This window comes from Columba livia, chromosome 1, assembly GCF_036013475.1.
Source record: "Columba livia isolate bColLiv1 breed racing homer chromosome 1, bColLiv1.pat.W.v2, whole genome shotgun sequence".
NCBI lineage: Eukaryota > Metazoa > Chordata > Aves > Columbiformes > Columbidae > Columba > Columba livia.
In genome coordinates this window covers 129,140,084-129,166,139 of record NC_088602.1, presented here as the reverse complement: position 1 = coordinate 129,166,139, position 26,056 = coordinate 129,140,084, and the positions used below count along the sequence as shown (strand labels likewise).

General features: G+C 41.4%; 1 protein-coding gene and 1 long non-coding RNA gene across 7 annotated transcripts in view; one reads left to right on the top strand and one right to left on the bottom strand.

Annotated features, from left to right (window-relative positions):
- LOC110361539 (uncharacterized) lies at nucleotides 1-24,579 on the bottom strand. The gene is made up of 4 exons (XR_002418214.2): nucleotides 24,437-24,579; nucleotides 14,082-14,301; nucleotides 8,775-8,816; nucleotides 1-2,517 (listed from the first exon to the last, which is right to left on the bottom strand). It is a non-coding gene; the product is annotated as an uncharacterized LOC110361539 (long non-coding RNA).
- LOC102096618 (ephrin type-B receptor 5) overlaps nucleotides 24,292-26,056 on the top strand; it is a 74,576-nt gene continuing 72,811 nt past the window's right edge. For 3 of the 6 annotated variants that reach the window (XM_021292716.2, XM_065028880.1, XM_021292717.2), the window contains exon 1: nucleotides 24,292-24,648. The gene's annotated coding sequence lies outside the window, so the exon portion shown is untranslated. The remainder of the gene's footprint in view (nucleotides 24,649-26,056) is intronic. The other 3 variants (XM_021292718.2, XM_065028877.1, XM_005506313.3) reach the window with 1 other exon arrangement.

The window sequence follows — 26,056 nt, the reverse complement described above, 5'->3', positions numbered from 1 at the left end:
TAAAATGACAGAAGTTTTATTTCATCACAATGAGACAGATACACCACCTCCACAAGGGAAGGCAAGGTGTCCATAAGGATGTTACAATATGTCTTGAAATGAAATACTGAGCATAATCATCCAATAACATAAGAAAATCACATTCACTTCCTTTGAAGTATCCTCAAGGATTCTGCTATGTGCTTCCCATGCAGTCTGGTTGTTAAAACATGACCTTCTGTGGTACAGATGTTCCTCTTCACTTGACAAATATGAGTTAATGTTTGTTCTTCTTCTCTAGGGCATCCAGCTCATGTCTCCAGTTGCTTGGCTCTCTGACTTGTGGTATCCACTGCCAGCTGCTGCCACTCAAGACCTTCACTCACTCCATCTGATGGCATCACAATCACATGGGCCCATAGGACTTGTGGTCTGACTCTAATTGTTGGCAATTACACCTCCAGTCACACAGAAGTGAGAGCCCACTTAACCACAGAACCAGTCAGTAATTGATTTTAATAAGACAGGACAAACTATGGCGATCAGATATTGGGCATGGCCAGACAAGTACATGAACCAGTAATCTGTTTACATGTGACTGGTGTCTTTTTTCCCCTAATTCCTCTATTTTCCCATGCTTCTTCCTCCCCAAGCCACTGTGATCCCTCCTATTCCCCACCTTCAGTTCCTCCCTTAAACCAAGGAACCATAATCTGATCAAGTTTTGTACAATACTCAAATGCTTTTCTCCTGCATTCTATGTTGTCTCAGACCCATGTAGGTAGCAAAACTTGTGTCTGCAAATTGATGCAAAGAAGCTGTCTCCTTTACTCACCTGAGTGGCTTTCATGCCTAGACAACGGTATAATCACCTTCCTATGACATGAGTTTGTGTCAATTTCTCCCAAGGTTAGAGGTAGTTCTCCTGCCTCTCATTTTTCCTCTGGCTATGGGATTGTGGAGATGAGCCTTTAATCATTAATGCAACTCTATCTATACAAACAGATCAAAATGAAATGTACATTTAAAAACTAGGAAATTTATCTGTTCTGCTAGTCTGGGATTGAAATAATGATGTCATACTGAGAATGAATTTTTAAAGCCTTGTTATCCATTCACAGATGAATTGTTTCAGCAATTTCTGTCAAATCTTTCACAGTGGCTGAACACAACCCCTTTGCTTTTCCACTAGTAACAGTTGCCTACATTGGAATGCGTCATGATGTTATATGGCTGTAGAATGAGTCATAACACTTTACTGACCATAGAAAACTAACATGCATTAAACGTATCCACACATCAAAATTATTCATTTTCCATGTGAGGAGTAAGAAGATCTGGGTCACCCAATAGTCCGCTCATCATTAGATATGAGACAACAGAAGGGTGGGAACCTGTGACAGGAGATGGTGGGAAACAGGATTCACTGCCTTTGGTGATACCTTCTCTGAAGTCCGCCAAGTTCTAACATGAAAATGCATTTTTAATTCATTATATAATAATATTAACACAGCTTAAAATATGTCAGATATAATGTACACATTTTCATGTTCTCTAATTATAAAACATTAGGAATTCTTTCTTGTTGTCTGTATGAACTATGTAGTTGTAATTTCCTTGGTCTTTCTTGTGGCAGGTTGGACAACAGTAATGGGCCTCACCAAGTGATACTCCACACATTAGAGAAGTTACAAAAAGCATGCCCTTTATGATGACAGGGAAACAATCCGCCCTGCCTTCCTCTAGCTCATCAACAGCAGCAGATGATTAGAAAATGACACAGATCTAATTGCAAGATTTTTCAGTTCATACTGGAAGGTCTTATGCCTCGAAGAGCATATCAGCATGTATATGGAATAAGGTCATCTTCCTCTAGAGGTAAGAGCTTTAAAACTCCAGTATGCACATGAGCTTCCAAGAATATGTGTTTCAGAAACATGGCCACAGTGTTTCATTTCAGTTTTCCATGTTTCTCTGGGGTTAAATTTGGGTTTTTTTAATAGTTGGGGGAATGAATCACTATCATTCCTTAAAGGGACAAGGAAGTCTTCTATGGAAGAGAGGAGAAAGGAGGGAGGCAGGAAGGAAGGAAGGAAGGAAGGAAGGAAGGAAGGAAGGAAGGAAGGAAGGAAGACTGGTCTGCATTGCTGCTCCTGCAAAAAGAGGCTCACAGCTATTTGTATGCAGAAAAAATCTCAGCTTCTAAGAAGGCTCTGAGGGAAAGAAGTTGGATGTCTGAAGTAACTAAAATGCGACCTACAGCAGAGCATTTTAATTAATTATAAAATAGAATTAAGGATTGGATCCTGACGAACATTGATGAGGGTGAAAGAGAAAGAAACTGGCCTACTGATGGAAGCTAGGTTTGTTCAGCTCCTCACAGACACTGCATATGCTTGGTCATACTGAAGGCTCCTGGCACAATAATGCACACCTATGTGCACCAAAACCTGTTATCTGAGCTCCCTGGACTCATTGGAACCACTACATGCAAGATTGCCTCTGCACTCCTCCTGTTAGAGAACTGAATGTGTCCACCTGTAAAAGAAAGAAGAAAGAGAGAAATGAAGAGGGAAGAAGTAAAACAAAACAAAACAAAACACACATACACACACACAAACCCACACTAAAAAAAAAAAAAAAAAAAAAAAAAAGGAAAAGGTCTCACAGCTCATAACTCTTATAACTCTCATTTTTGCTCATACCTATAGTGAATGTCATGACAAAAAGGAGAAGCAATGGCTATCCAGGTATCTTCCTTTCCCTCAACACCACTGACTTCAGATAATTAACCTTCCTTCAGCCAATGAAAACTACAGATCAGTTGAATCAAATATCATTTCAGACCTTCTGTGCCCTCCTGTCATTTGTGGTATCCTTATGCTTACCCCTTATGTGCTCTACAATTTCCATACAACACCTCTTACAAATTACTTCCTTTCTCCCCTCTTCTCTTTACTTTTCCTCTTCCCACTCAAGTAAAACTCATCATTTCTAAATGTGTTTTCTGTAACAACTAAACAACCCTTTTGCATCAAGCCCTGCCAAGCTTCACAGTTGTGATCAGACTGTAGTTTTGTTTGTCTCCAGATAACAAAGCAACCTTTTAAAATTTCGCACCATTAGATCTTCAGCCAACTACTTTTTGTTAACTTATAAATGCTTAGGAACACAAGAAAGTCTTGGACTTCCCCCATCATTTACCTCATCCTACAAATCCTACCTTCTGTTCTTTCAAACACACATCAGTATGAGATTATACTGAAGGCTGAAGGCCTCCTTCAATTTGGCAAAAGAAAACTAGAACAAATCATGTTCTCCTTGCTTAGTAGTTCATACTACGCTACTCAGGAGCCATAAGCATCCTGTCCTGCAGGACTGATGATTCCTTGGGCAGTTGATCCCAACTTCTCTTATGGTTTGCCTCCTCTTTCAACTACCAGCATCAAACATGCAGGCCTACCACTTTCTTGATTCTGCCCAATACACCAGTTTGTGTGTGCTTTAAAAAGGAGATCCAGTGGGAGAATGGACAGCGTTATGAATGGAATAGTAAAAGAGAAAGTTTGGCATAAAGCTAAGTCTTCTGGTCTATCAACAGAGCAACTACGTTGGTGACAGAGAAGACAAAACTGGAAAGAGCACAGAGAGGAGACAGATACATTGTTTCAGTCAGAAGAGGGCTAGATGGAGGCTTAGAGAGATATCCAAATAAAGACAAGGAAAGCATCAGTTTAGTGACTTGCAGTACTACAGGCTGAGATGTAGCAAGTATATATGCATGTCTTTCACTTAATCAATATCTAACATTCAAAATATGAATGTTGAATATATTTACTGTCACTGAAGTTAAAAAACTACTTCTTTAACTTCCTTGACACTCTGCAAACAATTAAGCTTAGTAGTTTTGCTTCCTTACAATATACAAATAACATATAGCCAGTCAGTGAATAAAGTGAGGGTCACACACTAGCAGGTCTAAGAAACATAAGTTGCATTTTATGAGGTCAGTGGGACTATATGGGAGGGGAAGGAAGTCTTCCTGGCTGACAATATTTAAGGTACTTTTAATTAACACTTATCGCTACATATTTGATCATGCATCCCAAATGAGCTTGTTGCTGGAAAAAAAGTAACTACTACTAGTACTATATAAGTCACAACCATCCATTTTTACACTCTTCAGATTATTAAAAAAAAAATTATTACATACTGGCTAAAATGAACTGGAAGTTGGTTCTGTAGTTAAACATGGAGAGGAATTGGGCTGAATCTGAATTACATTAATAACTTTTCCAAGTTTGATGAGTGTAATCTGTTTATCAGACTGCTGTGCAACAATGCACAGAAACTCTATTGTATTTCATAATTCTTATCACACCCTGAGAAAAGAACTTATATGGTTAGTTACACTCACTTTAGAACACTTCACTGGCAAAGAAGAAGGGAGTGATAAATAAGAATTAGGCCCACAAATACACATATTTATGGTGATGTTCTGCCAGTAACCAGGCTACTTCTTATAAGAGAAAAAGAGAAAAATATCTCACAAGCTAAAGTGATAGAGGGAACTAACATTTTAAGGGTTAACTAAACATATAATGGGTGCCTACTAATGAACTAACACTTTAAGGCTTAGCCACACAATAAGTGCTTAGTTTAGAGCTTTATGTAAACTTGTGTTAAGAAAAACAGAACCCCATCGAATGCCAAGATAAGAAGTTTTACTGCACCTAGCTGTAAACTTGAGGAGACAAGACAAGGAAGATTTACAGCAAAAGTGGCCACCAGTCTGGTTTCAATCGACTTGGCAGCTTGGGTTCCAGTCAATTCAACATAATGAGCCAAAGGTAAAAAGTTCACTATGACGAAGCTGAAGGAGCCTTCATCCAAAGACCCCCAAAGACCCCTCCTCAAGACCACCAGATGGCACTGCGCAGGCGCAACAGGGCAGGGTCAAGAAGGAGACTATGGAAATGATTACCTGGGACTCATTTTAATAAGAAGCGGGGAAAGGTTATGAATATGTATAGGTGTTCCTGGGGTCATTATGAATATGTAACACCTTACTGTATTTAAACACACCTCATATTGTTAGAAGTTGCGCATGAATGGTGGAACGATCCCCCTTGCGCCTGACGTCGAAATAAACATACCTGCTTTATAACTTTGTGAGTTGTAAAGTTTTATGACTTGATAGGTTGTAAAGTTGTTTCTGCGTGTCAAAAGCACACATGCAACTTTACTGCTCCATTTTTAAACTGGAGTGCCTTGACCTTTTCGTAGAGAAAGATAAATTACTTTAAATTAACATTAATAGACATTCATAACTAAAATAAACATAGGCTTCTCCATAGGTTTAACACTATTGACTTTTACAGATATAGGTGAAACCACAGAACAATTCTTATTATCTTTTCTTTACAAGCTTTTGAAGCTGTGTGTGGCAGATGCTCACCCCCCTGTCTCTCCCCCTCCCTTCCTTCGATATTGAAGGTGCATACACATCTCCCTCCCCCTCTCCTGTGATGGGGTTAACAGCTTCTTTTGTTTGACCCCAGAGCCTGTTGCCCAGGGTCGTTAAAAGAGAGGAGGAGGGGGCGCAGAGGTGCCAAGGAGTCACTGGGCACCCACAGCCAGAGTGGAGGTGCTTAGAAGCTTCAAGGCACCCCACAGCCAGAGTGGGGGTGCAGAGAAGCTTCTGGAATGCCCACAGTCAGATCTGACAAGGCTTTAAAAACAGGAACCCCGCTGAGGTAGTGCCCGTTGTTGTGTGGACCTCTTGGAACGCAGGCCAAAGACTGTGACTGAGAGCCCTCCCCCTTAGGCAGGATGGCTGCCTAAGGTAATCTCCTGGGACATGGATTCCCCCACCGAGTCACGTGGGTGAGTGATAAAACTTCTTAATAATTCCTTGCAGGATTGCGGGTGCTTATTCGGTGCTTAAATATAAGCATGTGTATTTTCTTTAATAATTCCTTGCCAGATTCAGATAAGTGTATACTTCTTCTGGAGTCAGGGATGGCTCTGGCATTGTTTTTGGTGAGCCACGTGAATGCACACTGTGGATCTCCATTGTTATTATTTGCTGCACCTCAATAATTACCTCGACTGATATTCAAACCTGTATTTATATCACTATTGGAGAGCTAAAATCCCATTTTCCACTAGCTAATCTGCTGCACCTTCTTTACCAAAAAAAAGTTTGTTTTGGGCCCTGTTTCAGTCTAAACTAACTTTGGGGTGCCTCCGTGACAAGCTGTTTAAAAGAAGCTAAAGAAGAGTCTGGTGGACAGTGTGATTATAGGAATGTACTTATAGTGACATACATGTGATATATGATAACACAGTTTTATTTTAATCAAACTCTGAACTTTTAGCCTAGAACATTATATAAGCCAATAAGTTCTTATGTGCAGAAAAATATTAATATAAGAGATGTAAAATCAATGAATCTTATTTTTTTTTATGCAGTTAAATAAGATGATTTATGAATGGCTAGGCTAAATTTTTACCACTGCTTTCTTATTATTCTTATTCACTACAGTTAAACTTGTATTCAGATACTCTAAAAGAGATCAGAGAACAAAGTTATTTATATTAAACAACCGTTAGAGTGTAGACTTGTGAGAATGTTATTTAAAGCTTTGGCTTTTTTCTACTTGAAGACCTTCAACATAATTCTGTCTCTAAAGTACTCTTATATATCATTTAACATTTTGTTTGCCTTGATCTGAGGGAAGATTTCAAGTATATCTAGAACAGAATGCATATAGAGCAGCATTAAGATATACCCAGTGTTTCAATGAACTATTAAATATCTTTTCATGGTCCGTTTGGATGTCTGAAATTTACAGGACAATATACCCTGTGATTTAAACTTTATTTCATGAGATCATTAAGAAATGCAACAAATATGACAAACAAGGGCTCAATCCCCCTTTGCCTAGACTAGTCTACCACATGAATTCACTTATTCAGCATTCAGGTCATAAGGTTTCATAACTTTTAACCCATAACTCTTGGTTCATGCATCCATAAGGAAAAAAACAGTGGAAATGGTTACCTAGCCAATGGTGAGAGTGCTCAACTGATCTCTTCCAACAGTGCAGGCATTCCCTGTGTCACATTGGGAAGCACGAACGCCTCAGCAGTTCAGCTGCTGTTTGATCTGCTGCAAAGGCTTTTTTTGAGTAAGCTGAAGTTTTTATACCTTGCAGCTTAGTCTATATTCTTTCTATAAGTTAGCAGATTCTAAAGAAACTGCCAGACAAAGATGATGGCTGCAGGAGTCAGCACTCTACAGGTGATAATGTCTGCATAATGACCGCCATTGATCCTTCTGGCCATCTGTCCCACCTACATGATGTTCTCACTTTGACCTAATGGTGCTGCTTCCACTGTACATCAAGTTTTAGCATGAGCTGAGTTAGCCAAAATCTGAGCAGAGTTGAGTGAACAGTCGCAATGTCTCAATAAGAATGTAAGAACAACCAGTTCCCTGTTCATTAATAAAATTCAGCACATTAATACAAGCAGCATGAGTCAAAAGATGTTGTTATATATATTTAAGTTAATTGTGAGCTGAACTTGTTTCCCTTAGAGTATGAACACACTAGGGGCTTAGCTTTCTGTGGATTTTTCACTGACCAGCATTCCTTAGACTGATTATTGTTATCAATATCATTATTTTCCCTGTCTGACCTATTAAACTGTCTTTACCCTAACCCAGGAGGTTTACTTTTTTTTTTTTTTCTTTTCTCCTGATTCTCTCCCCCATCCCACTAAGGGAAGGAGTGAGCAAATGGCTGTGTGTGGTGTTTAGCTGCCTGCTGGATTAAACCACAACTGAGGTGGATAAACCACATTCCATATACCCCCGAACATGCAGATCTTAGAGAACTCTCTCAAGAAGGAGAAGGCAGCTTTACGTATTCCAGTGAAACCCATTTTTGAATGTAAAATAATATAAAAAAATGCACAAAAGTTGTCAGAGATATTGGCAAAAATCAGTAAAAAGCTCTGTGATTAACTCAGGATTTCTTTGGAACTTGGCAGTAATTGTCTTTGTGATCTGAAATAAAACTCCTGAGAAGACTTTGGAAATGATGGATTCCTTTTCTGGTCAACTTCCAGGATTAACAAAAGCCTGTATTCACCAGGAAGTCTGAGGCCCCTACCTTCAGTGAGGACAGGAAGAGCCAGCTGAAATCGGCAGAGCTCTGCTCAGCTGGGTCAAGGGCAGCTTTTGTGCAAGAGCTGTGTGCACTTGGCTCAGTATGAGACTACAGGCACCAGTAACACACCCTTTGTGTCCTTACTGACGAAGGTCCTTGTGCTTACTCTGAACTTACTCTTCTTACAACTAGCCATGACATATTTGTGCAGAATACTCACTCTATCTGGTGCAACACAAACCACCAGAGCTGGGAAAGCTTCCTCATGGGCTAACTGCTGGTTCATATAAGCCAGGGGTATTAAACTCATCTTCACCGGGGGACACATCAGCCTTGTGGTTGCCTTCAAAGGGCCAAATGTGATTTTAAGACTGTATTCCTACATAAGAGTTGTTACATTTATGCAGTCCTAAAATTACATTTGGCGCTTTGAAGGAAACCATGAGCCTGATGCAGTCCCCTGTGAGAATGAGTTTGACACCCCTGATATAAGTATTGCCACTTTCCAAGAAGCTGGATTGATGCTCCCTGAAGCTGAAAAATGAAACGTGAAGGCTAGCAGATCATCTGAGAGTGCTCATCTGGAAGAAGGAAGGAGAAAAAAGAGAGAAGACATACCTCTTGGTCCAGACAGCTCAGTTCTGTTTTTATATTCAGCAACTGCAAAGAGGAACAGCAACATCCATGTCAGCATTTTCCTGTCCTGCAACAGCACTGATCTCAGCAAGAGATATTAGGCCCTTTGAAGCCACATGTTCTATCTGTTGCCTTGATTTTATTTTTTCTCCACAAACCTTTCCATTTTCCATTCTCTGAACATTCCATTATTGGCACAAATGTTGCTAAAGCAAGGCTCACAGATAGCCATGAACACAACAAACAGCTGTTCTGCCCACTCTTGGGTGAGGTCTGAAAACCACAACCACTCCCTAGCCCAGAACCCTGCTTACTGTCTGCCTAGAGAGGCCTCTGACTGTTCCATAGAGTATTTATCTTGTTCTGGAAGTCCTGCTTATATTCTCAAGACCATTGCTGAGGTGTTCCACTACAGAGTTGAAGAGATCAAAGGTGCCATGTCACCTTGGTGCTTGACCTCACCAGGAGGCCTCTAAGGCTTCCACGTTCTTTTCAAATACAGTCTTGTATTTATCTGAAATGGCAGCCTTTTCTTGAAGCTATTTTTTTTTTCTCTGAAACTGAGAATAATTAGTCAAGGCTGCAAACTTTTGCAGTTACAGACAGAAATCTTTTAACCACATCCATGTTCATCTTGTTGATTGTGAAACCAGAAAGCACCTAACTGCAAAGCAGGGTACATTAGCAACTGTAAGGATGCAACAGCTGTATCATAAATTTACATGCACAAATTCTAAATATATCTCTATATTAAAATATATCTATATAAAATATAAATATATCTATATAAAATATAGATATATTTTATATATTTATATATTATATATATTTATTTGGATACCCTGGCCAACATGCTGCAAAGCACAGCCACGAATTCACCATTTTTGCTCCCTTTTCTACAGCTGTTTATTGTTCACACCTTGTCAAAACTGTTACTCTTTTTATGCAGGAAATGAGCTTCATTGCATTGTGCGAACAGCAGGATGTGCAGTTCCAGCTAAAGGACCTTGGACAGGTTATACAGAAGTATGTTTTTTATGAGTGTAAGGAGTGATAGCCCAGGCCAGTGAGAATGATATCTCAGGTCAGAAGACTGCCCCCATACGTAGGATGTGTGAATGTTGGGCCTGGGCATGTGAATGAGTGGGTCGGAACGCCGCCCACAAGATATGCATAGGAATGTGACTGAAAACAGTCACAATACGAGTGTGGTGTGTTTGGGATAACATTTTTTGAAAAAACATCCAGGCTTATATCTGTAAATCTATAAATTGAGAACTTTTAATAAAAATCAGCTCAGCCTGGCTCAGCTCTGCCTGGCTCTGCTCTCGCTGCTAACAAGAACTTTGTGCCTGTGCATCTCTGTTTGCATCTGTATGAATCGTTCTCATCGCTGCAGTGCATAGTTTTATATTAACAGTATTAGAGTTTCTTTGCTTTGTTGAGGTGTAATATTTTTATTAATAGATCAACTGTATTTTCAGAAGGAAACATGGAATTTGAAGCCTGCATGAAAAGCAAGATTACAGTCATGACAGCTGTTCTCTCTGCCTGACACTTCGGAACATACTGAAAGGATGCAAATGAAATCTAACTATGTACAGTTCTCAGAAGCATAACTGTCATTGATAGGCCTTGCAAAAGTATCTCCACAAGATTTCCCATAAGAGCTGCTTTATTTCTAGGATGACATCTCCCTGCTTTTATCTGTACAATGACTGAATTGTTATATCAGGTTTCAATCAGTGTCTATATTTTGGCGAAGTAACATAGCCTTGTGTCATTGGCAAAGACTTTGAGCTGGCATTTCCTGAATGACACTCTGCCTTTAAAATGCTCCCAAGAATCTTTTTGCACCAATCCAGTGGTCACTAAGTAGGAGAGAAAGCATTTAGACGAGCCAGCAGGAAAGTCAATGTAAGAACAGGCAATTTGTAAATATGTTCCATGGAAGATCACTAGTGCTTTTTCTAACAGCAAATGCAAAGTAGAATCTGCAGGGTAATGGTGCATCTCACCCAGCAACACAACAAAAAGCACCTCCCAGGTAGGCAGCATGCAGCATCTCCTAGTAACTGAATGCACCCTGGCACTTCAAGGAGACTCTGATGTTGCTGCTTGAATAAAAATGACTCCCTCACTAATACTCAGACTGAGCTGCCTTGCACTCTGGTTTTGCTTTAGAACTCAACATCACCTTCCTTCTGCACACCTCATGTGACTTTCTTTAAAAGGTGTCTCTCCTAAGTTACTGGCTCTGGATGTGGACTCCTGCTGCCCTCTAGTGCTATATATATATGTATGTATATATATATACATATATATACATATATTTTTTTTTTTCTGTCTGCAAATAAGATAATATTAACACTAGCTGAAGGGGATTTGGATCACGTGGCAGTGGTGCACAACTTTGAACAGATTTCTATGCCTAGATCCCTTATTTTTTAAAGTGTTTAGTCTAGTCTTCATGTATGCATTTATACACCAATTACTTAGCACAAAAGACCAAATCCTTATAGTATCACGTTGTTAAATTTGTTTTCACCTGAAGACAAATTCTCAAAATGAACTTTGAGATTAGTTTTTTCTATGGTTCTGACTGGTAGATCAAAACAAACCACAGACTAATCAAGAAGAAGCTGATAAAATGTGGAAGTATTCTGTCATCAGGCCTGTGAGAAACTGTAAGAGTCAGCAGCGTGACAACAAGCGTTGGTGGAAAAATACAAGAAGCAAGCACTGTATGCCACTTGATACATCAAGGACAGAGGTATTGATACGGGATTGACACATCAAGGACAGAGGGGTAGCTCGTGATAGACAAAAAGTGCTTTTATGGCAGTAACTTTGGTGGGAACACAAAATATATCGCTTATGTAATGACCAACTTACCCCAAAGTACGCACACCAGACTTTAAAGCCCGTACCTTCTAGAGATTGTTCAAAATGTGCAAACTGCAGGCACTGGGCGAGTGAATGTTGTTCAGGGGTTAATATAAAGGGGGAGCCAATTAACCCTTCTCAGGGAAAGAGAAGGTGGGGGCCAGGACCACATGCCCCAAACAATCAAATAAATGCAAGTGGAAATTCATGGCCCATGATCTCCTCCCCACAACATCTGGAAGTGCAGCGGTGCACTTGGCCACCAGCCAATCAGTGACAATAATTACTACTGTAGTAGTGCTTATTCCCACAGGAGTGTGGCGGCCTTTAGGACCTAGCATGCATGCTTTGTTAATAGGTCGATCATCTGCTACCAAATTGGGTTTGTTTGTCTTACCTGGAGTAATTGACTCTGATTATCAAGGTGAAATCAAAGTTATGGCATGGACACCCGTGCCACCTTGCTACATCCCTCAAGGTCAGTGACTTGCTTAGTTAATACCCTTCTATAGTGCTACCCCTGCAGGGAAAGGGCACCAAGGAGATGGTAGCTTTGGAAGTGCAGGTCAGCCTCAGATTTTCTGGTCAAAAACTATTCAGGCAGCACAACCTGTGCTTACCTGTTCCATAGATGGTTGGAAGTTTCAGGGTCTCCTAGGTACTGGGGCTGATGTCTCTATCATTTGCAGCTCTGAATGGCCTGTTGAGTGGTCAACTGTCACTCCCGCATCCACTATTATTGGAGTGGGTGGTATTCAACAGCCACATCGGAGTGCATATCTGTTAACTATACTTGGGCCTGAGGGGCAGCATGCACAAATTGCACCATTTACCATGCCTATACCATGTACTTTATGGGGTAGGGATGTATCAGGCCAGTTTGGCACTGTAGTACACATTGATTCTGAACAGCCAAAGTCTTTTTCCTAGGGGTCATTTATCAGCTGTTCCAAACATCCATGCAGGATGTATGCAAATCGAAATGGACAACAGATAGCCCAGTTTGGGTAGATCAATGGCCCCTAAAAAGGCAACGGCTTTTTAGTTCAAGGGAACGGAAATTAGTTCAAGAACAGCTAGCTGCAGGACGTATTTTTCCAATGTCAAGTCCTTTAAATACCCCAGTGATTTGTATTCCAAAGAAAAATGGGAAATGGCTGCTTCTTTACCATATTGCTACATCCTGAGGATGCCCCCAGATTTGCATTTTCTTTTACTTCACTTAATCAAGCAGAGCCTATGAAAAGATACTATTGGGCAATATTACCACAAGGGATGAGAAATAATCTAACCATTTGCCAGACAGTAGTTGCAGCAACCTTACAACCCATAAGGAAGCTGTATCCCTCAGCTTGTATCTGTCATTATATGGATGATATTTTGGTTGCCATGTCACAAGAATGGGAACTACAAGAAGTAATGCAAGACTTATGTAATGCTATACAAAAGGCTGGATTACAAATTGCACCAGAAAAAAATTTAAAAACTGCTCCATGGAAATATTTGGGATGGCAAATAACAAAACAAGAAATCATTCCTCAGCCAGTAACTTTTAAATTCCATAATGTTATGTCCATAAATGACTTACAAAAATTGCTAGGACGTCATAAATTGGCTCCCACCTATTTTGGGTATCACCACGGAAGAACTGCATCCACTTTTTATACTTTGGAAAGGAGACCCAAATTTATTATCTACTCGGGTTTTGGATGACAAAGCTCAGCATGCTATACAGAGAGTATCTGATGCTATTGAACAAAAACAGGGATGGCGACACAATTTGCAACTGCCTATTTGGCTGGCACTCATAGCCAGTAAATTCCAACCATTTGCAGTACTGTTTCAATGGGACAAATCCTTAAGTGATTCTGTAAGAGTGCTGGAATGGGTTTTTGTAGCTCACACCCCAACAAAACCAGTTTGGACAATTAACGAAATGTATGCAAAACTGAGGGATTGAAGGCACGGACTCTCAGTGTGGGTAAACCATGAGACCCTTTATTTTGGCAAGGCACTTACATTTATAGTTAGTATCTGTTGTACACGCATTTAACTTTCTGATTTAATTGGCTTATGGCAGCTGTCCACACACTCAAAGTTATCTTACCATTGGTTTACTTAATCTTTCAAGCGCTCTGGCAGTTTGGCTAACACATTGTAAATATCTTTTCTTGTACAAAAACATTCTGGTTTCTCATTCTATTTTGGTCAAGTTCATTCCAGTAACTCAAGATGACTGTAAGATAGTCCACAATTCTCCCTTTTTGCTTTTCAACTAGCCATAGACCTTTCATGTTGGCTAAAGTTATCCAAATATTAGTCTTTGGTTGAGAGGGAAGCCAAAAAGCATTGCTTATGTCCAACAATACTAAGATGATGCTTACTACACTTTGTAATACTCACAACATTGACATGCTGTACAGATGATCAGAGAGGCTACATTACGTAGTCCCAAAGGGTTGGGACTAGTCCATTGTGGATCACCCCTCGTTGTCATCTAGCTGAATGTCAGGTAGCAAATCCTTGTCACCACCAGGTGCCGCTTCTGCTTCTTCAACTGTTGACTTCAGCTTCTTCAGGAACGGTCTTACACAATGTGCAGGCACCCACTGAGAACCTTAATCTATAACGACACAAGCATAACATTGACCACATGTTATCAATTGATGTGGCCCTTCCCATTGACCATTAACTAGTGATTTGACCATAACTAATGTAGGTTCTTTCTGATTTAGCATGTTTTAGGTCATACTTGTAAAGTATTTAATCACAGGGGGAATTAGGGCTGCACCACTTTGATATAAGTGATTCATCACATACAATGCTTTTGACAATCAGCTTTGTGGTGTTTCCCCTACTTCTCCCCCTTTTTGTTTTTACAAAAAAATTTCAGAATCAGATGCGTGCGTTGGACCTTGACTATATACTCAGAATCACAAACCAAATTTAGAGGTTCCTCCTTAAAAAGCTCCAAGTAATGTAAAGCTGTGCCAAGTTCTACTATTGGGTTGAACCTTCAATAATTTTTAAGCATTATGCTAATTGTTATCTACACACCAGACCACTACAGCTTTATGAGACTTCCCAGAACCACCACCAAAAACTGTGCAAGCATGTGGGATCAGACCAAATACAAGTATGGTATGTGACCTGATGTCAAAGATTTGCAGGTTCTGCAGCAATTTACATTTAGGCATGCCAAAAGCTGTACTGTTAAGAAAATCAGCTAGTGCAATTTACAAGGACATAGATTGCAAATTAAAAAATAAAAATAAAAATTAGACTTCACATATATGACAAAAGGATCATGGCTTATTAAGACTTAAATACATTCCCTGCATTTTTTGATCAGAGTAACAATCGGTATATCAGTCTGTTAGCAATCTCATCCTTCCATCCCACAATAGCCACAGGTTGTTTCTATGTTGTAACTATAAACAGACAAATCTGCAAGTCCAATCAAATGCAGTCAGCCTCTAAAGTTGTCATAAAATTATTCATCGAAGTCTTTAACTCCATTTTGTCTGTCATGTTTAGTGGATATTGTTTTTCCCTACCAGATCAAAGTCCTTTTTCAGTTCTTTCAATGTAGCGTTGGCTCTACTGAAATTTTGGCTGCCAATACTGATAGAAATACAGCATTCAAAATTTTCTTGGAGATTTCTCGCTTGCAGCAAGCAGATCTGCACCATCCAAGCAGCTCCTTGTAGGACATGCAACTAAACAGAATTCTCAGAAAATGTTACTTGAGCTTACAAACTACTTAACAAATCTTGACCTGAAAGATGTATAGGGCCTTCCGGCAAATACAAGAATTCATCTGTTAAACCTTTGTTCCAAATTTGGCAGTTCATTGGTTTCAAAAAATGACCTTTCTTGCTTTATTTCCCATTACCTCAAAAACTAGCATGGTGAATTTACTTGGAAGTCTCTTACAACCAGTTACCACAGAATAAATCTATTAAGTTTTTTGGTTTAATTTCCCAGCTTCATTAGAACCATGGATCTGCTAGGGATGCCTTTAAATTTCACCCTTAGACTCCTTCATTCAGTGTTACAGTTCTCCAGCAGCAATATTGCTGGTGTGTGTGGGGGCATAATAAAGCTCCCCTTTCATAGGCTTATTTAAGAACTAAATTAATTTTCCACAGTGGAACATCATCTTTATGTCACTAGGATAATGCTAGCTTTAAATAGAGAGCACCCATTGCTTCAAAATACTTTCTGTAGCACTGGGAAGATCAGCAGTGTAGTAGTTAATGGTTATTCATAGTCACTTAGAATAATTAGTATCTTTGCAATGCTAACAACACAGTAGATAGTTTCAAAATAATTTCTCTAGCAAGTTCAGTTCATTGAGGGAAATAAACTGATGCTGATCTGCAGTGCTCATAAGTACCCTTAAACAGAGTTAATTTTTTCCCATGGAATGTGTAGAATTTTTATACACAATGCTTTTGTACCTTGCCTTCATATGAAGCATAATCTGGAGGACAGTGAAGCCTGACACCCCTGTCTTCAGGTTTTCTTGTGCTTTGGGATGCCTGGATGTTAAGCAGCATGCTTTTCTATTCTCTAAGATGCCATTTCTGTCCACCGAGTAGCACTGTTCAATTACAGAAATGCACAGTAGCATCTTCTGGCCATAATACATATGTTTTCAACTAGAATTCCATGCTGGCTCGAAAGAACCAGAGAAATGCTAGAGCCTCCATTTCTGAGCCCCTGTATGCAGATTTAAGTACAAGGAAGATTGTATTACTCATTCTCAAACACCTCCGCTAGCTCTCTGTTCTCTTGAGATCCAGTTCTAAAGTACGTTCTCTTCTCCAAGTTCTTCCTCAATTATTTTTGCCTATCTTTTTCACAGATCTTAGTTGTCATGGATTAACCCCAGCTAGCAGTCAAGACCATGATAGCCAGAAGGCTGAGCAGGGACCTCATTGCAGTCTACAAATTCCTCTAGGGAGGCAGCGGAGGGCAAGGTGCTGATCTGCTCTCTCTGGTGACCAGTGACAGGGCATGAGGAAATGGAATTAAGCTACATCAGGGGAAGTTCAAACTGGACATTAGGAAAGGGTTCTTTACCGAGAAGGTGGTCTGCCACTGGAACAGGTTCCCCAGGGAAGAGGTCACGGCTCCAAGCCTGTCAGAGTTCAAGGAGCATCTGGAGGATGCTCTTAGATGTATGGTTTAGTTTTAGGTAGTCCTGCAAGGGGCACAGAGTTGGACTCAATGATCCTTATGGGTCCCTTCCAACTTGAGATATTCCATGATTCTATTATTCTAATAAACCCTCAGGAAAATAAGCAAGAGAGCTGAGAAGGTTACAATAGATCATTCCCCACCGTGACAAACAGAAGCAGTTTTCAGTTGTTACTGTTACCTTCTGCACAAGAACTGCCGAATACATGGGAGTTTTATACTTTTCATATTATACTGTGGTTAAATCTGAGTAATTTCCCATCTCACACTCCCAGCATGTAGCAGATTTACTGAACAATGGCATTTCAACAATTTTTGGAGGGATTGTCAAGTTTAGCTTTGATTTCCTGTATAGTTTCTGAAGGACTTTCTTCTCTCATGTTTATGCTTGTTGGGAAGAGAACAGCTTCAGTCACAGACTGCAAGAGGCAGTGAAAACCCATCCCTATTATGGGATAATCAATATTAAAGGCATTATATTCTGGAGACTGGCATATCACAGAATCACAGAATATTAGGGATTGGAAGGTACCTCGAAAGATCATCTAGTCCAATCCCCCCACAAGAGCAGGAACACCTAGATGAGGTTACACAGGAATGCATCCAGGTGGGTTTTGAATGTCTCCAGAGAAAGAGATTCCACAACCTCCCTGGGCAGCCTGTTCCAGTGTTCTGTCACCCTCACTGTGAAGAAGTTTATTCTCAAATTTAAGTGGAACCTCCTGTCTTCCAATTTGTACCCACTGCCCCTTGTCCTATTGTTGGTTGTCAGTGAGAAGTGCCTGGCTCCATCCTCGTGACACTCACCCTTTACATATTTATAAACATTAATGAGGTCACCTCTCAGTCTCTTCCAAGCTAAAGAGACCCAGCTCCCTCAGCCTTTCCTCATAAGGGAGATGCTCCACTCCCTTACTTATATTTGTGGATCTGCACTGGACTGTCTCAAGCAGTTCCCTGTCCTTCTTGAACTGAGGAGCCCAGAACTGGACACAGTATTCCAGATGCGGTCTCACCAGGGCAGAGTAGAGAGGAAGGAGAACCTCTCTTGACCTACTAACCACACCCCTTCTAATACACCCCAGGATGCCATTGGCTTTCTTGGTCATAAGGGCACAGTGCTGGCTCATGGTCATCCTGCTGTTCACCAGGACCCCCAGGTCACTTTCCCCTACACTGCTCTCTAATGGGTCATTCCCCAACTTATACTGGAACCTGGGGTTGCTCCTGCCCAGATGCAAGACTCTACACTTGCCCTTGTTATATTTCATTAAATTTTTCCCCACCCAACTCTCTAACCTGTTAAGGTCTCACTGTCTCCAGACTGTTCAGGTCCACTTTAAACATATATCATTTGGGTTGCTGCTAAAAGGGACAGTCTTTTCTGTCCCTCCCCAACCTGCACATCCTCTGCCTTCCCATTCATAGTCCAGTTGTAGCATTCATACAGCTCCATGAAGTCTCCTACTCATACTCCAGAATTTTACACATAACTTTAGCTGAAATTGTTTTCAGCGAGATCAGTTCCTTGATCTGGGTCACTGCACAAATCTTTGCTGCCAGCACAGGTAAGGTGACGAGGATATACAGCTGCAAGCAGAGGAAAGAGAGAGTAAGATTGTCTGTCTCAGTAGAGGCTTGTATTCTTGTGGAGTTGAAATGTTTGTGGGACCACAGCCTTAGAAGGAGCTCTCATTTTGCACTATGGTGTTTTAAAGCTGTTTTCTACAAATATGTTGTCACCAGCAGGTTCCTGAGCATGCCAGTCTGTCCATAGGAGATGGAATGAGTGAAGGGAAAAATCATGTTTCCTATTGAGATGTTTCCATGTCTGATATGTATTTAAGCATTCCCTGGGGAAGAAACTGATACCCAGGAACTACCAGGCTTGTTCTGTTCATGAAGCACTTCTTCTGCCAGCAGTTTTATGCATCTAGCTATTAATTTCCTTCTCTGAAGAGCTCAGGAAATACCTAAGTTAAATGGAGTGTTTCACAGTAAACAGAATTAATTGTTCTGACACTTCCCATGTTCTATTTCTCTCAGAAAGAAAAGAAATAATTTTATTCAAATCCAAACTGGAGTTGTAGTTTGTCTTTTCCACTAATTTTTCCAGCCAAAAGCTAAGCTTATATTGTGGTCATTTTGTCTAACCCCTTACTGTAATCTTGTACAGTCTCAGAGACACTGTACTCTGACATAGAGTGGCACAAGGTACCCAGATTGAGACCCAAAGAGAAAAAGCCCATTGGTACCTTACATTCTCTTACAGAACCACAGCTGCATTCCCTTTCAGCTTCTTGAGATTGTTTAACCTTCACCGCTTTGCCTTTCGACTCCAGTAACTTACTGTGCTTATATTTCTACTGTGCTTCTTAGAAGAGAAGAAGTTGTATGTTATGGTATTGTTTTAGCAATTTTGCCTAAATCCCAGGATATTTAGGAAATGTAACTTCCCCTCCCATCTGCACAACTGTTGGTCTATTTGCTCTGCTTGTGCATAAGCATGCAACAGAAAACAGACCTTTTTGAAATATTAAGTAGCTTTCTGGAGTCACTCTACAGATGAGCAACAGAATCTAGCACAGATCTGCTCGAAGTATGGAATAATTCCAAACACTCTTATTGAAGCACCAAACATTGTGATAATTGCAGCCTATTAGTCCCCTTCTTCCTCTCAAGTCAAACAGACAATATAGAATAAAGTACAGTGCTATTCCAACAAGCATTTGCAGTTCCTGTTCACAAATCCATCAGAAATTAGAAATCTTATGCTTGGGCAAGAAGCAGGGACATAGCACACCTCTAAAGGAAATGAGTGAAGCTTGGGACATGTATCAACAGAGATTAGCAGACAGAAAAGGCTAATCTCAGATGTTTGAAAGAATACAAAGATTGTGAGAGGTGTATTTACCTTTATAAGAGATATACCTATACATTCATACTTTCTAGGGAGTTCATAGGATTTCAGTAATAACATACACAAGATAAATACACATCTCTCACTTATGGCTGTACATTTCTATTGCTAAGACATGGCTGTGCGGTTCATGAATTTTATTTTTTCCCCCTTTTGCATCTTCAGAAAACCTGTAGTGTCTCATATTCCAGTAGTCTGCGAGTTAATTTACTAGGTCTGGGCATTTGAGTAAAAAAAGCTAGCAGCAAGTATTGAATTTACCCAGTTGGACTGCAGGTTGCTGACTGGGGGATCACCAAAAACCACCAAAGCACCCAGGCAGAGGTACACAAGTGGGAACACAGGCACTGCAGATCTCAGTCCTTGCTAGAAGATCTACAAGCCTTCTGGTTCCACCTGTATATCAGGGATTCATGCATGCGCAGTTTACAATGCTGCTTTGATCTTTGCCTGCAGTAGAGCAGAAATTTCAGGGATGTTCGATAAGGTGCCTTTTACAGGCCTATATTAACTAAACATAGAGGTTCTACTTGTGAAACACACAAGGCTAAAGAACAATTAGTGTGATATATGTGTTTTTCTGCTCTCTATCTGCAGTTCCTTGAATGTATTTACAACTCTTCTCCACACCAATCTTGGGTTATATTCCCACAAACTAATACACATACTTAGTAGTCACTAAAAATACAAGCGGGTGAATACTCATCTAATGTACATAAGGGTCTTCCTCTCTCTGGTTTAGATTTATGCCCATTAAAACTCAGGAAACTATGCTCTAAGCAGAAGTGAGTGACGGCAGAGAAGCAACAAAGTGGAGAACAAGTCTGCTCTCTAGGCAGAAACACACTGCTTATTTCAAGTGAGAACCAAAACACATAGGAAGTCTAGATACAGCATCCAGAAAGATATTATAAGGTTTTAATTTACTGATCTATGTGATTATTTTCCAGCAATCTGGGAAGGAAAATGTGCTATTTTAGACTTCTGAAGTGATTAATCTGCCATTGAAAAGATCTTGAAAATTTTATCCACTGAAAATAGTTCTACTTCAAAACTGCCTGTTAAACATGTCCTCTCATGTATAAATAGCACACTTCTTACTCTTTGCCTGCTATTCTATTTGCTGTTCCCAGCTCCTCCCTTTCTTCTTCATTCCCCTTTCTTTCCTTGTCTGTCTTCTATAGCTGCTGTGTGTGTATCTTGCTTTCTCTACCTCTGTCTCCCTGCTCTCTCTATCACCCTATTTTTTCTCTCTTTTTCCGTTGAAACTCTATTCCCCTCGGCTTAGCCTCACGCCTCTCTTTTATTCTCCCCAGCTATTCTTTCATGGGTGGTTTTCTTCGCTTTGGCTTGTGTGCACATTCCAACTCTTTTCTCTTCAAGACTTAACATGTTTCACACAGTGAGATTACTTATGAAACAGATTATGCTTTGCTATTCTGACCATTATTTTAATAAGTACACCTTCTTCTTTTGCTTTAAACATTATGAGATCTGTTTGTGTGTTTGGATATTTGCAGCTCACTATTGTGTAGAATTCTGTGTCTGTAAAATCTTTGTTTAAGTTGGAGCACATATTGACTACATCAGTGTTGGAGACTTTTTAGTTCATGTACCTCTATTGGCAAACAAAAAAAAAAAAAGAGTATACACTCCCAATATGCATATATTTACTTATTTATGAATTATATAAATGTACTACTGAAGTTCTAATATTTTTTTCCTGCACCACAATGGGTCTTACACCTCACTGTAGTGATCACTGATCTATATCATGCATCCACACTGTTGCATAAGGTATACTGATTTTGTTACCTTTAAGACTGACCCGAGAATTTGATCATTGTAGTTTGGGATAGAGAGCTTTTGTTTCTCTATTTCTGCCATGTCTTGCCTGTGATTATTTACATTTTGTGAGCAGTGAATTTTTCTGGTATGATGTGGTAATCTGCTTAGTAGAGGAAGGTTTCAGAAACTGGAAAAGTTTTTGAATGCATGCATTGCAAAATCCTGCAGCATTGAAGAAAGAACATTTAGACACTGCCTTAAAATTAATCCCTAGTAAAGGACTGAATGTCATCTTGCCTTTCACCAAGTGTGATTTTAAACAGGGTTTGGATGTTGCATGAGCATGCATGTGTCCCTGTAGCACAGTAACTTTTCCGGAACTCCCTCATTCAGGGTAGCAGCTCACTCATTCTTGACCTTCATTTCACAAGAAGGCGGAGGTTTGGGGGGGAATATTCCATTACCATAGAGGGGAGGAAGTGTTTCTGCAGCTATTAACCAAAGCAGCTAGTTAACCTTTTTCCTGACCACGGTTCAATGGTACAGTCCCACAGCTCCTTTCTAGGGACATAGGGTCACAGTACTGAAATGAGGAAGAATGGAAAACAAATGTGTAAAAATTTACTACCGAACTAAGTAAGGACCAGATTCCAAGAGGAGTTGAGCACCCTCAATTTCTCCTGAAGTCAGTTTATTTTAGAATAGAATGGGGGGGGGGGGGGGGGTGGAAGAGGGGAAAAGGGAGGGAAAGAGTCAGAAGGAAAGAGGTCTGTTGTGATTACTGTCTACAACCCTTACAACCCCCCCCCAGAGAAGATTAGGAAAGAAACTATACTGTCTGGGAAAATGTAGGTATTTCTGTTATTCTGCATATATATAAAACTGCTAGAAAAGTCTGTGCTGTGTAGAAACTAGCCCTAGCTTTTTGAGCTCTGATATGTATCACTATCTGCTGATAGTATTTTAACCAGAACTTTATAAATTTTATGATGGAGAGGGACGTCTAATGTGCATTTGTACTTCTCTATATGTACCAGTGTTTTACATTTAAGGGAATCATGGTCACTTTATTGTATGTAACATGAAGCTCATGCTTCAAACCAAAGTTACTTTGGCAGCAGAACCCCAAAATTCTCCTCTGTGCTGCCACATAAATATTTTCAAATTGTAAGCCCCTGAGTTTTGATATATTTTCCATTCTGTCCAAATGGGCATACTCTGCTTGCTCTGTAGCTTGCAGAACCTCAATTTTCTGCCACTTGTCTATGTAGCTCACTGAACAGTAGGTACAATCAGGGGGCTATGCAACATGCCCCATGCTCCAGCATTTCTCCATGTTCAGCCCAGTGACATTTGCAGATTGACTAGGTAGATTCTTGTTCTTCTAGTCGCAAGAGCCAGGAGTGACCCAGAAAGATGCTTCTAGTCCTTTGTTCCTACACTGGGAGCTGAGGTTGTCCTTTCAGGAGAACTGAAGAATCCTGGTTGGTTCATCCACACCATTGCTAGTTGAGTTGAGGTGTGTTACTACCTAGAATCAAGGAAGCACCTGGGCTATGTGACATTCGATCTTGAACATTTGGAAGTGGAGTGCAAGTAACCACATAACGAGCTAACTTTAAGCCACAACACAACAGCCACAAAACAACAGCAGGTGCCATGCAGCAAAATGGATTTCAACGTCAAGAGAGACTGATCAAGGATGTTCATGCTGCTAATCCTGCATTGCCAGGATTCCTTTTGGCATGAACCTAGCACGGAGCCTGAGCAGAAAAGACTCGAATCGCGGAGCGGCTAAGGGAGGGGGATGGCTCTACACCCCGCTCCATCCCTGCGAGCCCCCGCTGCGGCAGCCGGAGTCCGCGCGGCGGCAGGGAACGAGAGAGCGGGGGGAGCGGGGGGAGGGGGGGGGGGGGGGGCGGGGAGAGAGGATGGTGACAGCCGCGAAAGTGACAGGAGTGCAGGAGTGGCTAACCGCCGCCTGACAGTGTGGAGCCTCAGAGCACAGACACCCCCAACCCCCCAGCTACCCCCCATTTGCAGTAGTATGCTGCTTCGCTAGGCCGGGCCTCTGCAAAAGAAAGGAGGTCGAGGAGGGAAGGGGGGGCTAGGGAGAGAAGGAGGGGCACGGCGAGAAGGGGAGGGAGGGGAGAGAGAAAGAGACCGAGCGAGAGGAGCCTGGAGAAAGGGACAAGGCGGATGTTAGGAAGCAGCAGGAGGAAAGACTCCTGCAGGAGAGGAATTCTGGTCGGGGAGAGGAGAGAGGAGAGGAGAGGAGAGGAGAGGAGAGGAGAGGAGAGGAGAGGAGAGGAGAGGAGAGGAGAGGAGAGGAGAGGAGAGGAGAGGAGAGGAGAGGGAGAGGAGAGGGAGAGGAGAGGGAGAGGAGAGGGAGAGGAGAGGGAGAGGAGAGGGAGAGGAGAGGGAGAGGAGAGGGAGAGGAGAGGGAGAGGAGAGGGAGAGGAGAGGGAGAGGAGAGGGAGAGGAGAGGGAGAGGAGAGGGAGAGGAGAGGGAGAGGAGAGGGAGAGGAGAGGGAGAGGAGAGGGAGAGGAGAGGGAGAGGAGAGGGAGAGGAGAGGGAGAGGAGAGGGAGAGGAGAGGGAGAGGAGAGGGAGAGGAGAGGGAGAGGAGAGGGAGAGGAGAGGGAGAGGAGAGGGAGAGGAGAGGAGAGGAGAGGAGAGGAGAGGAGAGGAGAGGAGAGGAGAGGAGAGGAGAGGAGAGGAGAGGAGAGGAGAGGAGAGGAGAGGAGAGGAGAGGAGAGGAGAGGAGAGGAGAGGAGAAAACGTTCCCAGAGAAGGGCCTGGAGAGGAGCGCAAGAATCGGGAGTGTTCGCAAGCATCCGACTTACTGAAGGCATCGATTGAGAGCCAAGGGCTGTGCCCGAGGAACAAAGTTGCTGTATAGGTGCAGAGCGAGAGCGACTGGGCGCAGGCCCATCGAGATGGTCTTTGCCCAACTTTTCTGGTGCCAGGAGGCACGGCTTTAGCGGGAAGGGCTCCTGCGAAAACTGCCTGAGTAATGCTGGAAAGTGAAGTGGATGTTTCTGGAGTCCTGCAAAAGGTATTGTATCGGGTGAGCGGGCCGGTGGGGAAGCACTTTGTGAACCTGGCCAAAGAGGTCAGAGGAAGGGAGCCATGATTGAGGGTATAGTTGGGTCTCTACCATCCAGGGTGGGAAGAGGGGGAGACAGAACAAATTAACTACTTTTGAAAGGGATTAAAATTCCTAAGGATTATTTTTTTTTTCTCCTTTCCTGCTCTTCCTCTTTAACGGCTGTGTTAGTGGGACTTGGAGTGCTCAGAAGGACCCTGTCCTAAACCCCTATCTCCTGCCAGATGCCATGTGTAGGCAAAGAGGGAAATGCTGTATGAAATTGGGTCATGGTTCTCAGCTCACAGAAATTACTATAAAACCCAGATATCTTCCACACATATGTGGTTTGTTTGGTCTGCTCCTATGCATATTTTTTTCTTGCTCTAGCTACTCGAAGAGCCGTAAATAAATGGTGCTTTTGAGGTCTCTGAAGGGTTAGGTGTATGCTGATGTACATTCCTGATTCTCGAGGAATGAAACAAGGAAGGCTTTGTGGCCTTCTCTGTGTGTAGGGTTGTTTAATGGGGACAGATGGCTGTATGGGTGCTTGTGGCAGAGAAGAGCTGTGTTAACCTATTTTTCAAGGAGATGATGCAAGTTACTCATGCTAAATAAATCTGAATGTGGGAGGGGCTGTGGTGATGCGTAATTTTAAATTTGCATTTCATGGATCCACTGAGATGATTTCACTTACTCTGAAGTTTTTCTTGCCATTGCCATGCTTGTTTGGCTGGGGAGAAGAGAGAATATCAGCTACCTCCCCTGTAAGTTCTAGAAATAAGAGGATAAAGATGTGGAAGCAAATCTCCCAGAGGGCATCCTTTCATTAGCAGTGATATCAAGTCATGCAGATTGATTTAAAATGAGAGTGAGAGGGCAAATGGAAACAACAAAGTCAAGACAGTGGGAATGAATAGATGCCACCAGACACATCTGTTACAAAGACAGGTCTGTAGCCTCACCTGGGATGAAGTAGGGAGGCTCCCTTCTTCGTTATGTGAGTTTTAATCAGAAACATGGAAACTGGACATGGGTGCATCTCTTGTTTAGTCACAGCTGATACACTGCCTCAAGCCGCTAATGCAAGATTTAGTAACTATTTTTAGGCCTTTCTTCATTCCCAGTATGAAATAGTTCCGATGCTGATGTTCACTGGGAGCAGGAAAGGAAGAGATAATCTACAATATAATAATCTTTTTTTTTTTATGTTAGCCAATCCCTGTGCTGAAAAAAAAGTGTTTTTCTCTAGAAGTTCATTCCCTTAATTCAACAGCTTGCACCATTTCATTTTAGTTTATTTTGCTAGTGTTTTGGCAAGTCTCAGATAACTGCATACAATCACATCCTTTACTGCCTTTTGCATGTATGTCCTCTT